The following is an 11,151-nucleotide window of genomic DNA, read 5'->3' as shown; positions in this document are numbered from 1 at the left end:
ATTCATTTTCTCAAAACAGGACAAAACATTTCAGTCAAAATCTGTGCTATTGCCCTTTGCAGCAATACCTGATGAAGGGAAAGGAAAGGAAAAAGGAAAGCAAAGGAAAGCAAAGGAAAGCAAAGGAAAGCAAAGGAAAGGAAAAAGGAAAGGAAAGGAAAGGAAAGGAAAGGAAAGGAAAGGAAAGGAAAGGAAAGGAAAGGAAAGGAAAGGAAAGGAAAGGAAAGGAAAGGAAAGGAAAGGAAAGGAAAGGAAAGGAAAGGAAAGGAAAGGAAAGGAAAGGAAAGGAAAGGAAAGGAAAGGAAAAAAAGAACTATATATATATATCCTATTTTAGAATAAGAATGATTTTATTACTGGGGAGTTCAGTGTTCTAAACTGAAGGGTGCATCTAGTCATGAAGCACATCCAGTGCTACCAAGTGGCACCAATACCTTCCTTGACACAGTGTGATGCTGCTCAGGCCTGGAATAGTGAAATTTGTAGGAACCTTGTGCCTGTGGTAACTAAAAGCTGTCAGTTTTGTCTCATTTGCCTGTATTCATCTTTGATTTCAGAAGTGCTTATTTTAACCATAAAGTGCTCTGAGGGACATATTTTTGTACACCAGTTTAGCATTCATGGAAGGCAGTACATACTACATAAGTAAGGCATTTGCTGCAGTTGACAGGTTGCTGGCCACGCACATGTCGACATTTGAAGGATTAGATGTGAATTCTTTGGGACACTGTCGTATTCATGTTTAACAATGTTGGTTTTGTACCACTTGCTCTGCACTGTACATTGTTGTGAATCCCTTGAGCTGGAGACCTATCATCGGGGCTGGAGTTTCTTTGCGCTGGGGCAGTACGTGTTTTAAAGAGTAATGCTTTGCTCAGCATGCATTGTGGAAGTGAGCGACGCAGCCTGCCTCAAATGAAGGATGAGATTGTGCCTGGTTTAAATACAGTGCAGTAACAAAGCAGTTTCTATAACGCAGTCAGCCTGCTGCTGGCATAAGCAGGACTAACACTTGTGCTTTGCCTGGCACAAAAACTAAGCACTGAAATACCTTGACTAGTTGTAGTAATAGTTACAAATATGAGTCATACTATTTCTTGTTAAAACTGAAGTGATTAAAACATTTTTTGTTTGCCCATAGAAAGCAGCTTCTGACCTCTTTCAGGGTGCAATGAAATTACACCTACTGCAGAAACACCAAGGAGTTCCTCACTATCTTCCAGCACTTGGGAAGTAACTAATAACTTCATGGAAAAAGGTTTTTTTTTTTTTTTACTGATAAATGGTTAATTATACTGATAATGATTAATTTTTATACTGATAATGGTTAAATAACTAGCTGGAAAAAATTACAGTTTTCTTAGAGGACAGAAAATGTCTCAAGCCTTAAAGGACTATGCTATCTATTTTGTAAGTCAACTCTGAACAGCTCTCCTGATATCCCACACTGTTGAACTAAATGGTAAAATTCAGAGCTGTTACATTAAACATGTGTAATAGGATTGCTTTGTGAGTGTAGGAGGAATCCAGGCAGAAAGCCCCATAGGAATTCAGCTATTTCGTCTATAGTGCACTACAGGACTTAAAGGGCATGCTTTACACTTCATGAAAAGTAAGAAGATTTTTATTTCGGCGCAGTAAAAACAGAACCAAATGAACAATGGCTGTTATGACTTTAAGCTTGACTCCTAAAAGATTATAGCAGAGAGAATGCTCTGTTTTCCAGGACGATAATATTTTTTCTCTCATTTGTTGTGTCTGATCTTACTGTTGCTGGCATGACTTCAGTGCCTACTCAAGGTTTTTTGTTTTTTTTTAAATCAACAGCTTATTGCAGAAAACAGTATCAGTCTGAAGACTTCACAAACAGGTCTAAAATTATCTTGAAGTTGCAGCTGGAAAGCTTCACTTCAGTGAGTTTTTCTGCTGCTTTTCCGGACGTTAACTCTGCCTAAACCACAGTCTGTCATTAGGTTCTCTGGGATTTCAGTCTGGGTGGAAACTGGGGTAGCAGAGTGAAATGAAAACACTAAAGTGCAGAGACTTTCAGAAGACATTGACTTTAACTGTAGTAACATGAGTGCCTTGAAAGCAGTATCAATAACAATTTGTGAAAAATCTGCTTGCAGCAAAGCAGTGTGGTAGCTAATCCTGCGATAGCTTGCTCAAGAATGCATGGTTTATTATTAAAGTAATCTTTTAAGATTTTATTGGAATGTGCTTCCACAGCGGTGTTGCTTGCCTTTGTGGGCTTTACTATGTGTGTGTCATCTTGTCCATAATTAAACATTTTACTGACAGATCTGAGACTTTTTTCTTAAACCTCCCACTTTGAATAGTGGAATTTCATTTGAACTTTAAATACTGCCTTGGAATTTGCCATAAGGTAAACTGTCTGCTCCTGGAAGCTTCCTTGCGATGCGACAGATGTTTCAGACACACAATAAGTAACTGAATGTAAGAGGACTTGTGAACTTTTCTCTTAGTGTTAAAAGAAATGCTGGTGAGAGCAAGACTTGTTCAGAAGATCTGGTTGTCCCGAGACAGTTCTCACTTTGCAATATATGGGAATAGAATGAATGGAAAACTGGCCTAGAAAGTACATTTTCAGTGAAGCTTCACTGCTGTCAAAGGAGAGTAGGCGAACTATGTCAAAGGAAACATGAAGGAAGAATTTGTACTTCAGCCTTTGGACTTCTCAGCCAAGTTTCTCATGTGACTTGGACTTGCTGACCACTTCTTTTTATAAATTCAGTTAAAGACAAAGTCCACTGAATATCTGAAGCAAAAAAGCATCCCTGCTATTTTAAAATCTTAAAATACAATCCGTTGTTCACTTCAGACATAAAGCTCTAGGTAATGTGCACAGGTAACTTGTCTTCTGGAATCGAGAATAGACAAGTAATTATTTAAACCAAGGCTTGTTTGTGGAGGCCCTGGTTTGGCAGTCTCAGGCTCAGATTGCTACAGGGATTTAAATTGCTGGTATGTTCATCTGTTCAGAAGTGATTGACTAAAAGAAATGTTAGAGGTATTGCCCCTCAGCTACAATACAGCAGCTCTCTTGGTGTGCATCTAAACCAGCTGCACTGCAAGGCAAAACCAATTATTTTAAATTGCCTTCAGTGGTATTTGCTAAGAATTTAAGCTAACCTCTTTCAGTTCAACTCTGATGACTGCTAATATTTGTCTGAGAGATGATGATTTCCTCTAAATTTTTATAGCTAGGCTTCAGTTAGGGATACTTTGGGAGGAGACAACAAATTTCAGGGCTGGAATTAGTGTCACCTCTCTCCAACCTGGAGGTTCTACACATCTGATGCTGTCATCGGCACAATACAGGTTACGAAAACAAGAGAGACATTGTAGATTTGTTCAGCAGTTTTTTGCATTTTCCTTCTGTATCTGTAGTCTGCCTCAGGCCTGGCTGCAGATGTGTGCTGCCATATAAGATGGGCACAATCTTACATCACATAACACGCTCAGAGTGTGCAGCTCACACAGTCCCTCTCTTCTAGCACTTCTGTGCTTGACTCAGTGGCCAACACATCGTAACTAAAGTACCAGTGATGTTTCCACAACTATAGAGCAGTTCTTGGTGACTGGTATGGTCAACCAGTTCTGTGAATTCTGAGCAAAAAACAGACTGGTAGGCAGTATCACTTCATCTGAAAGAGTACTCTGGCCCCACCCATGTTAAATAAATAAGCACAATATTTTGTTTGGCAGCACTCAAGGTGAATAAAAGCCCATTTCCAAGCCATGTTCATTAACTGTGAGACCACTCTGTAAAAGAAGGATGGTGACCACTCTCTACCTTGAAGAGTGGCCAGTATCTGTGGCCCAAATGACACTGCATGCATACCTACATTCCAGCATACAGGAAAGGATTTTGGCAAGGTATGTTCCCTGGAGAGGTGCTATGTCCAGAAGAGAGGGAGAATGTCAGATGCATCCCTCTTGGCAGTGTGTCGTGTTGGCTGGATGTAGCTTTTTCTGTTTGTGCACATTATATATTCTGGCTCTGGTTTTTGAGTCCACAGCTGGTGGCTGACTTTTGGGCTTCACAATATTTAGCATCCAAACATGTGAACTTCTTCTGGAGTCTGGCCCATCATTCCTAACCTTTACAGACTGTGAACTGGAGTTTGGTAGTTGACCTGCTTAGCTGTGTTTTGAAATTCTGCTAAAAATGCCTTGATGCTTAAAGATAAGGTCTCTTATAAAACCCTGAAATCAATCTGCTCAAGAAAAGCATTGGTTAGCTGGCAGTGCCCTAGCTAAATTGCATTTTTCCTAGTCACATAAACACCACTGAGGTGACTGAGGTGGTAAATGGTAGAAAATCAATAATGAATTCATCATATGTAGATGTTGGTCATGTGATACAAGCTCTAGGGAGAAAAATCAAACCTCTTTGTGATCTTTATTTTTTGTTATGCTTTTCTTCTCCCTTTGGTTACTTCTTAGTGTTCTTTGTTTTTGTCTTGTTTTGTAAGTGGTAATCCACTGTCCATCATTTTTGAGAAGCTGTGGTAGTCTGATGAAGTTCCTAGTGACTGGAACAGGCGAGACAGACATATTTTTAATTTTAAGCAAAGGAAGACTCAGTGAACTTCAGGCCACTTAGTCGCACTTCTGTAGCCAGCAATGTAGCAGATACCCCTAAAAACTATGCCAACTATTATATAAAAAAGAGAGGTGGTTGGTGGTAGCCAGATTTCATTAAGGGCACATAGTGCCTGATGATTTTGGTGTCTTTCTGCAATGGTTTTACATCGCTGGTAGACAAGGGAAGAGCAACTGATGTAATCAATCTGGGCTTGTGTAAAGCATTTGACACTGTCCCACATGATATCCTATTCCCTAAATTAGGGAGACATAGACTTGACAAATGGATCACTTGGTGGATGAGGAATTGTCTGATGGTCACATTCTAAGTATTATGGCTAACTACAAGTGGATACCAGCAACAAGTGGTATTCCTCAATAGCCTGTATTGAGACTGATATTTTATGTATTTATCAGTAACAAGGAAAGGATGCCTTGAAAGTTAGCCTATGCAAAGCTCATGATATTCAAGAAACTGAAGTGCAAGGTCCTGCACCTTGGTCAGGACAATCCTAAACACAGGTACATTCTTGTCAGAGAATGGATTAATAATAGCCATGAAGACAGTGACTCAGGAGGTTTTGGTGATGGAAAATTTTTAGTGATATGTCACTTTGCACTTGCAGCCCAGAAACTCAACTCTATCCTGTGCTATGTCAAAACAAACATGACCAGTACAGTGGTGGAGATTATTCTACTCCACTACCCTGCCCTTGTGAGGCCCCACATACAGTGCTGTGTTCAGTTCTTCAGCCCCCAGCACAAGAAGGACATGAACATGTTAGAGCAGGTCTGGAGTAGGGCCCTGAAGATAATCAGAGGGCTGAAGCATGCCTCCTGTGAAAACAGGCTGAAATGGGGTTCAGCCTGAAGAAGAGAAGGCTCTGAGAAGATCTTACAGTAGCAGCTTTCCAGTACCTAAATGGGTCTAATGGAAAAATGGCCAGACACTATCAGTCACTGTAGCAATAGAACAATAGGTAATGTTTTTAAGCTAAAAGATAGTGGATTTACATTAGACATCACAAATAAATTCTTCTGTATGGGAGTGGTGAGGCACTGTGGAGGTTCTCCAGACAAGGTTGGATGGTGCTTAGAACAATCTGCTTTTGTGGAAGGTGTCTTTGCCCACAGAAGAAAGGGTTTGGATCTAGATGATCATTAAGGTTCCTTCCAACACAAACCACTTTACAGTTCTATGGTTCTATAATACTATGAGTCTGTGATTCTATGATTCAACACTTTATTCATTTCTTGAGAAAAAAATAAACAAGCAAATAACAAACAAAAACAACCCCCAAAACAAACAAACAAACAAACAAACAAACATTTATTACCTTTGGTTTTGTCTTTTTATTTTTCCAATAATTGCCTGTGGAATAAGTATCATCAACAAGGTTTTGGGTTATATGACCGTGGGACCTGGATTGAAGATTGAAGTGCTCAGTATCATCAGGAGTACTTAGCGTAGATTCACCGAGGGAAAGTCATCCCTGACCAACATGACAAGCTTCTGTAATGAAATAACCAGCCTGATAGATAAGGAGACAGGGAGGGAGGTAATAGATTTTGTCATTCTGATATTCAGTAAGGCCTTTAACACTGTCCTCCTAAGAGCCTCATAGTGAAGCAGTTGAAGGGTGGTCTGGAAGAGCAGATGATGAAGCTGAATGGTTGGGCCCAGAGATTAGTTACTGAAGTTGTCTAGTTGAAGTCTAGTTGAAAGCCAGTAACAATTGGAGTATCCCAGGATTTGGTTCTGAATCCAGCCTTGATTAACATCTTCATTAATGATCTGGACAATGGGAAAGGGTGCACCTCAGGACATTTGTGGATGACACAAAACTGGGGGTGGTGGCTCACTCACTAGAAAGCTGTACAGCCATCAAGAGGGAACTCAACAGGCTGGAGAGGTGGACTGACAAGAATCTCATGGAGTTCAGTGAGGAGAGATGCAAAGTTCTGAGTTGAACAACTTCTGGCACCAGGACAAGCTGGAAGCACCTAGATGTAAATCAGCTTTGCAGAAAAGGACATGGGAGTCCTGGGGGACATGAGTCCTGATGCTTAGACAGAATCAGAGAATTGCAGAGGTTGGAAGAGACTTGAAGAGATCAATGCGTCCAACACCCCTGCTATAGCATGTTACACAAGTAGGCATCCAGATGAGTTTTGAATATCTCCATAGAAAGAAACTCCACAACCTATCTGGGTAACCTGTTTCAGTGCTCAATAACCCTTACTTTAAGAAGTTATTCCATGTTTTTGTCTGGAACTTCCTATGTTCAAGTTTTAGGCTATTACTCCTTGTCCTATCCATACACACCACTGAGAGCAGCCTGGCCCCATCCACTTGCCTCGCACCTTCCTTTAGATATGTATAAACATTAATTAGATCTCCTCTCAGTCCTCTTTTCACTAAGCTGATCAGACCCAGGTTATTCAGCCTTTCCTCATAAAGGAGATAAGGGTCCTTTATAATTTTTGTGGACCTCTGCTGGACTCCTTCTAGGAGATCCCTGTGTTTTTTGAAGTGAGGAACCCAGAACTAGACACAGTATTCTAAATGTGGCCTCCCCAGGGCAGAGAGGAAGGATCACCTCCCTTGACCTGCTGGCCTCACTCTTTTTAATGAACTCCAGTCCACTGTCCTTCTTGGCCACAAGGGCACACTTCTAGCTCATGGCCAACCTGTTCTCTGCCAGAACACTCAGGTCCTTCTGTGCAGAGCTCATCTTCAGCATGTCAGCCCCTAACGTGTACGGGTGCATGCGGTTGTTCCTCCACAGATGATTTCTTCCCAGATTCAAGACTCTACACTTGCTCTTGTTAAACCTGATCAGGTTCTTCCCTGCCCGACTCACTGTTCTGCCCAGGTCTTGTTGAATGGTAGCACAGCCTTCCAGTGTGTTAGCCACTCCTCCCAGCTTTGTATCATCAGCAAACTTGCTGACAGTGGGCAGTGAACAATACTCTTGGCTGCATTTAGCCAAAGTATCATCAGCAAGTCAAAAGAGGTTATCCCTCACCTCTACTACTGAGACAGCACTAAAAGTACTGTGTGCAGTTCTGGGTCACAGTACAAAATAGGCATGGGTATGATGTCCAAAGTAGTGGAATGATTCTTCTATAAGCAGAATTTGAGAGAGCTGGGATTGCTCAGACTGGAGAAAATCAGGCTCAGGGAAAAATGTATTAATGTCGATAAATGCTTGAAGGAAGAGTGCAAAGTGGATGGAGCCAGATATGTTTTAGTGGTGCACAGTGTCAGAACAAGACAATAGGTACAAACTGGGGCACAGGAGATTCTGTCTGAGCACCAGGAAACACTCATAGGTTCACAGGTTCATAGGTTCATAAGGTTGGAAAGGACCTACAAGATCATCTAGTCCAACCATCCTCCTATCACTATCCCTACCCAACTACTAAATCATGTGATGAGCTGGTGATGGAGTGCTGTCATAGTTTGCACAGAATGGCTGTGGAGATTCTATTTGGAAATCTTCAAAACCCACCTGGACATGGTCCATCCTGCCTCTGGACATCTCTGCTTGAGCAAGGGAATGGACTAATCGACCCAAGGAGGTTCCTTTTCAACTTCAACCATTCTGATTCTGTGATTACCCTAGATCACTAGAATTTCCTCTCCTGCTAAGCTTGTTTGTCTTTCATCCATTCTTTTAGAAGTGTGTCTTTCTTAATTGTAGTTCCTCGCTTTTTTTGGTAGTGCTGCTGCCTTACTGGCAATCTCTACTTGAATTTTACATCTTCCTTATCTATCTTGTAAATAGCACTTTGCAGAATGTAGTAAAACAATTTCATCCCCATTTTTATTCTAGTTTAATTTATCAGTATCTAGCATCAATTTGCCAAATGTGAGCTTTACACTAGCTCTTAAGAACATACATAGATCTACATCAGGTTTTGGTGTCAATTTTGAGAACATCTGCACCCGTATCTTACCTTGTGTATGTCATACTTTTTATTCAAAAATTCACAACATTTGGTTAGTAGTATTTTGTTCATGTCAACATTTCCTTACTGACTTTATATATATATATATATATATATATATACACATTTTACTCTGAGTTAATATTTTCATTCTTAGTTTACACAAAAGGATGTAGAGGAAAACCTATTATATATTCCTAATATGGAAAAGATAGGCTTGGATTTGTCATGATTTTTATATGAGTGAAAAACTTGTGATTCTGTCTGTTCTTCCAATTTATATTATTTTCATGGGAACCCATTTGGCCCATAAAGATCCAAACTTGACAATACTGGATACAGAGGACAAAAAACAGAAACAGTACAAGATGGATGTCAAATGTGCAGGTTCTTCAGCCCCATTTCTCTAGGTAATCTAATTCTCCCTGTTCTCTGTAGTTTGAAAGTCTGAAATGAACAAACATTTGGTGACTAGTATTCAGGGCACTGAGCTTTAACAACCTAAGACAATTCCTGCTTCTTTTGAGATACATTCATCTTAGTTACCTGAGGCACTGGAGTTTTGGCACTTGCTTTGTGCCTTTGACCATAGTAGTTTGCCTTAATCAGAGTTGTACGACAGCTGGGGCAAAAACATTCTATAAGTTCAAACTAAGTAAAGTGTGTAGGGCACTTGTATGGTCAGCATCAGGATATGACTCTGGCTTCTCAGACTTCGCTCTTTCCACTAAACTTCCTGTTTGCTAAAGGCTTTTTTATTGTTTTTTTTTTTTTTTTTCCATAAAATGTTTTCCCTTGCTGCTCTTCTGAGAAACTCTGAAAAAAGTTTCATTTTTTTTACAAGTCAAGTTGTATTTCATGGTTCCCTCTGTCATAACTAGTGTCAAATATCACTGTTAAAAGACACTTGCCCATCAGAAAGTGATCGTGATTTCACAAATCTGAGAATGTTCAGATTTGATCACCTCTCCACAGCTGCAACATTTTGGCAGCCTGAAAGTTAACACACTGTTGTTATTAGGAGACAAATACATTATAAAGTAGATTCAGAATTTTCCTAGTAAGTGAAAGTTATGAAACTACTGCTGCAGGAGATAAAATTGGATTTTAGAGAAACAGTGTAAAATATTAGAGAAATGTGGAACAAATTCATTTACATAAATCTGTCTGTAAATTTGTATGAGGTTTAGCACAATTTACTTGTGCTTGGGAAAATGATTGCCATATATGCTGTAGCTCATGCTGAGGAAGGGATGCTATAGACCATAAACTACTATATCAACAATCTCTCTAAAGTGTGTGGTACTAAATACTCAGAAGACAGCTTTGTTTTCTCTTCCTTGGCCTAGAGATAAACACGAAGATTATGGTAGACTGATTTTCTGTCTTAATAGCCACAGAATTCCTTGCAAAAAGATTTGCTGGCAAGAAACCTTCCATTCCTTAACTCCCTTCCATTCCTTGCTTCAATCTGAGCTGTCAGAAGTTATATTTTTTAGGAGGGGGCAACTATCCAAGTTCTGTCACATCTCATCATGAGGCAGTATATAAAACTGGTTTGCTAGCGTAAGAGGCCCCCTTTCTCTTTAGGATTCCTTTGTTTAAAACATAAATTACTGAAATAGTCCAGGAATAATCCCTGTGTTATGAAAGTTCGGTGAAAATGTGTCTTTCTTTTATTTTAGTTTTCTGTCAGGAATATTCCTTTAAGAGTTACTATAGCAATGCAAGTTGCTATTGAGACTGTAAACATTAATGATGACTTGGAAGTTGACACCCTGCAAAAACATTCAGCCATTCTAAGTAAGACTTCCAGCAGAACTGCCATAATATGCAACTCCTACTGAGAACAGCGGGATTCAGAGTTTTTTAAGAAAATAGTCTATATACTAGACAGCAAAACTGCAGTGAAGGGAAAATAATATACTCTAATTTCGCAACAGACCAAAATTCCTTTTTCAGCATATTCTGATGCCATATTCGTTGTATTTTGGGAGGTCTGCTAGGCCACTTTTAAAGCAACCTTTGTCTGCCAATTCCAAATTGGCTCTGCATCTCTCCAGAATCAAACTTTCATTGCTATTGTTGTTGTTGTCGTCTTTCTTTTGTAAATGCAGTAAAAATATGTGTTAGGTTATATGCAACCATGGATATCGTTTATTGTGTAGGAAGTACAGAAACAAACGAACCACTAACCTAACCAGATGCTCATAGGATATTTTGGAAGGGCAAAATCCAAATTTGGGCTTCTCTCCAAATCTGGGAGGTTCAAAATAGAAAGTGAAAATCACAGGTTTGTGTCTTGAACACATTTCTGATTGGTTTTCACAAGTATGGTTTGCAGCCTTGCCTGAAGAATGCTGTCTTCAGTTGCTACTTACAGGGAAGGACACTTTAGTATGCTAGCAATACCTCTAGTGGTATTTAATGTTCACTTATGCTCTGCTCCTATAGGAAGCAACAGTACAGGAGTTAACAAGGCTGAGGCAAAAAGGATTCATGACTATCTAATTTTCTCTCCTCAGTGAAATACGATACTTGAATCCATTTTTGAGGCTTACTTTAGGTATCTAGCTCAAGTTGAAA

This window comes from Cyrtonyx montezumae, unplaced genomic scaffold (genome assembly GCF_038088225.1).
Source record: "Cyrtonyx montezumae isolate F1298 unplaced genomic scaffold, pur_monq_1.0 scaffold_25, whole genome shotgun sequence".
Classification (NCBI taxonomy): Eukaryota; Metazoa; Chordata; class Aves; order Galliformes; family Odontophoridae; genus Cyrtonyx; species Cyrtonyx montezumae.
Note: the sequence above shows the minus strand (reverse complement) of the source record.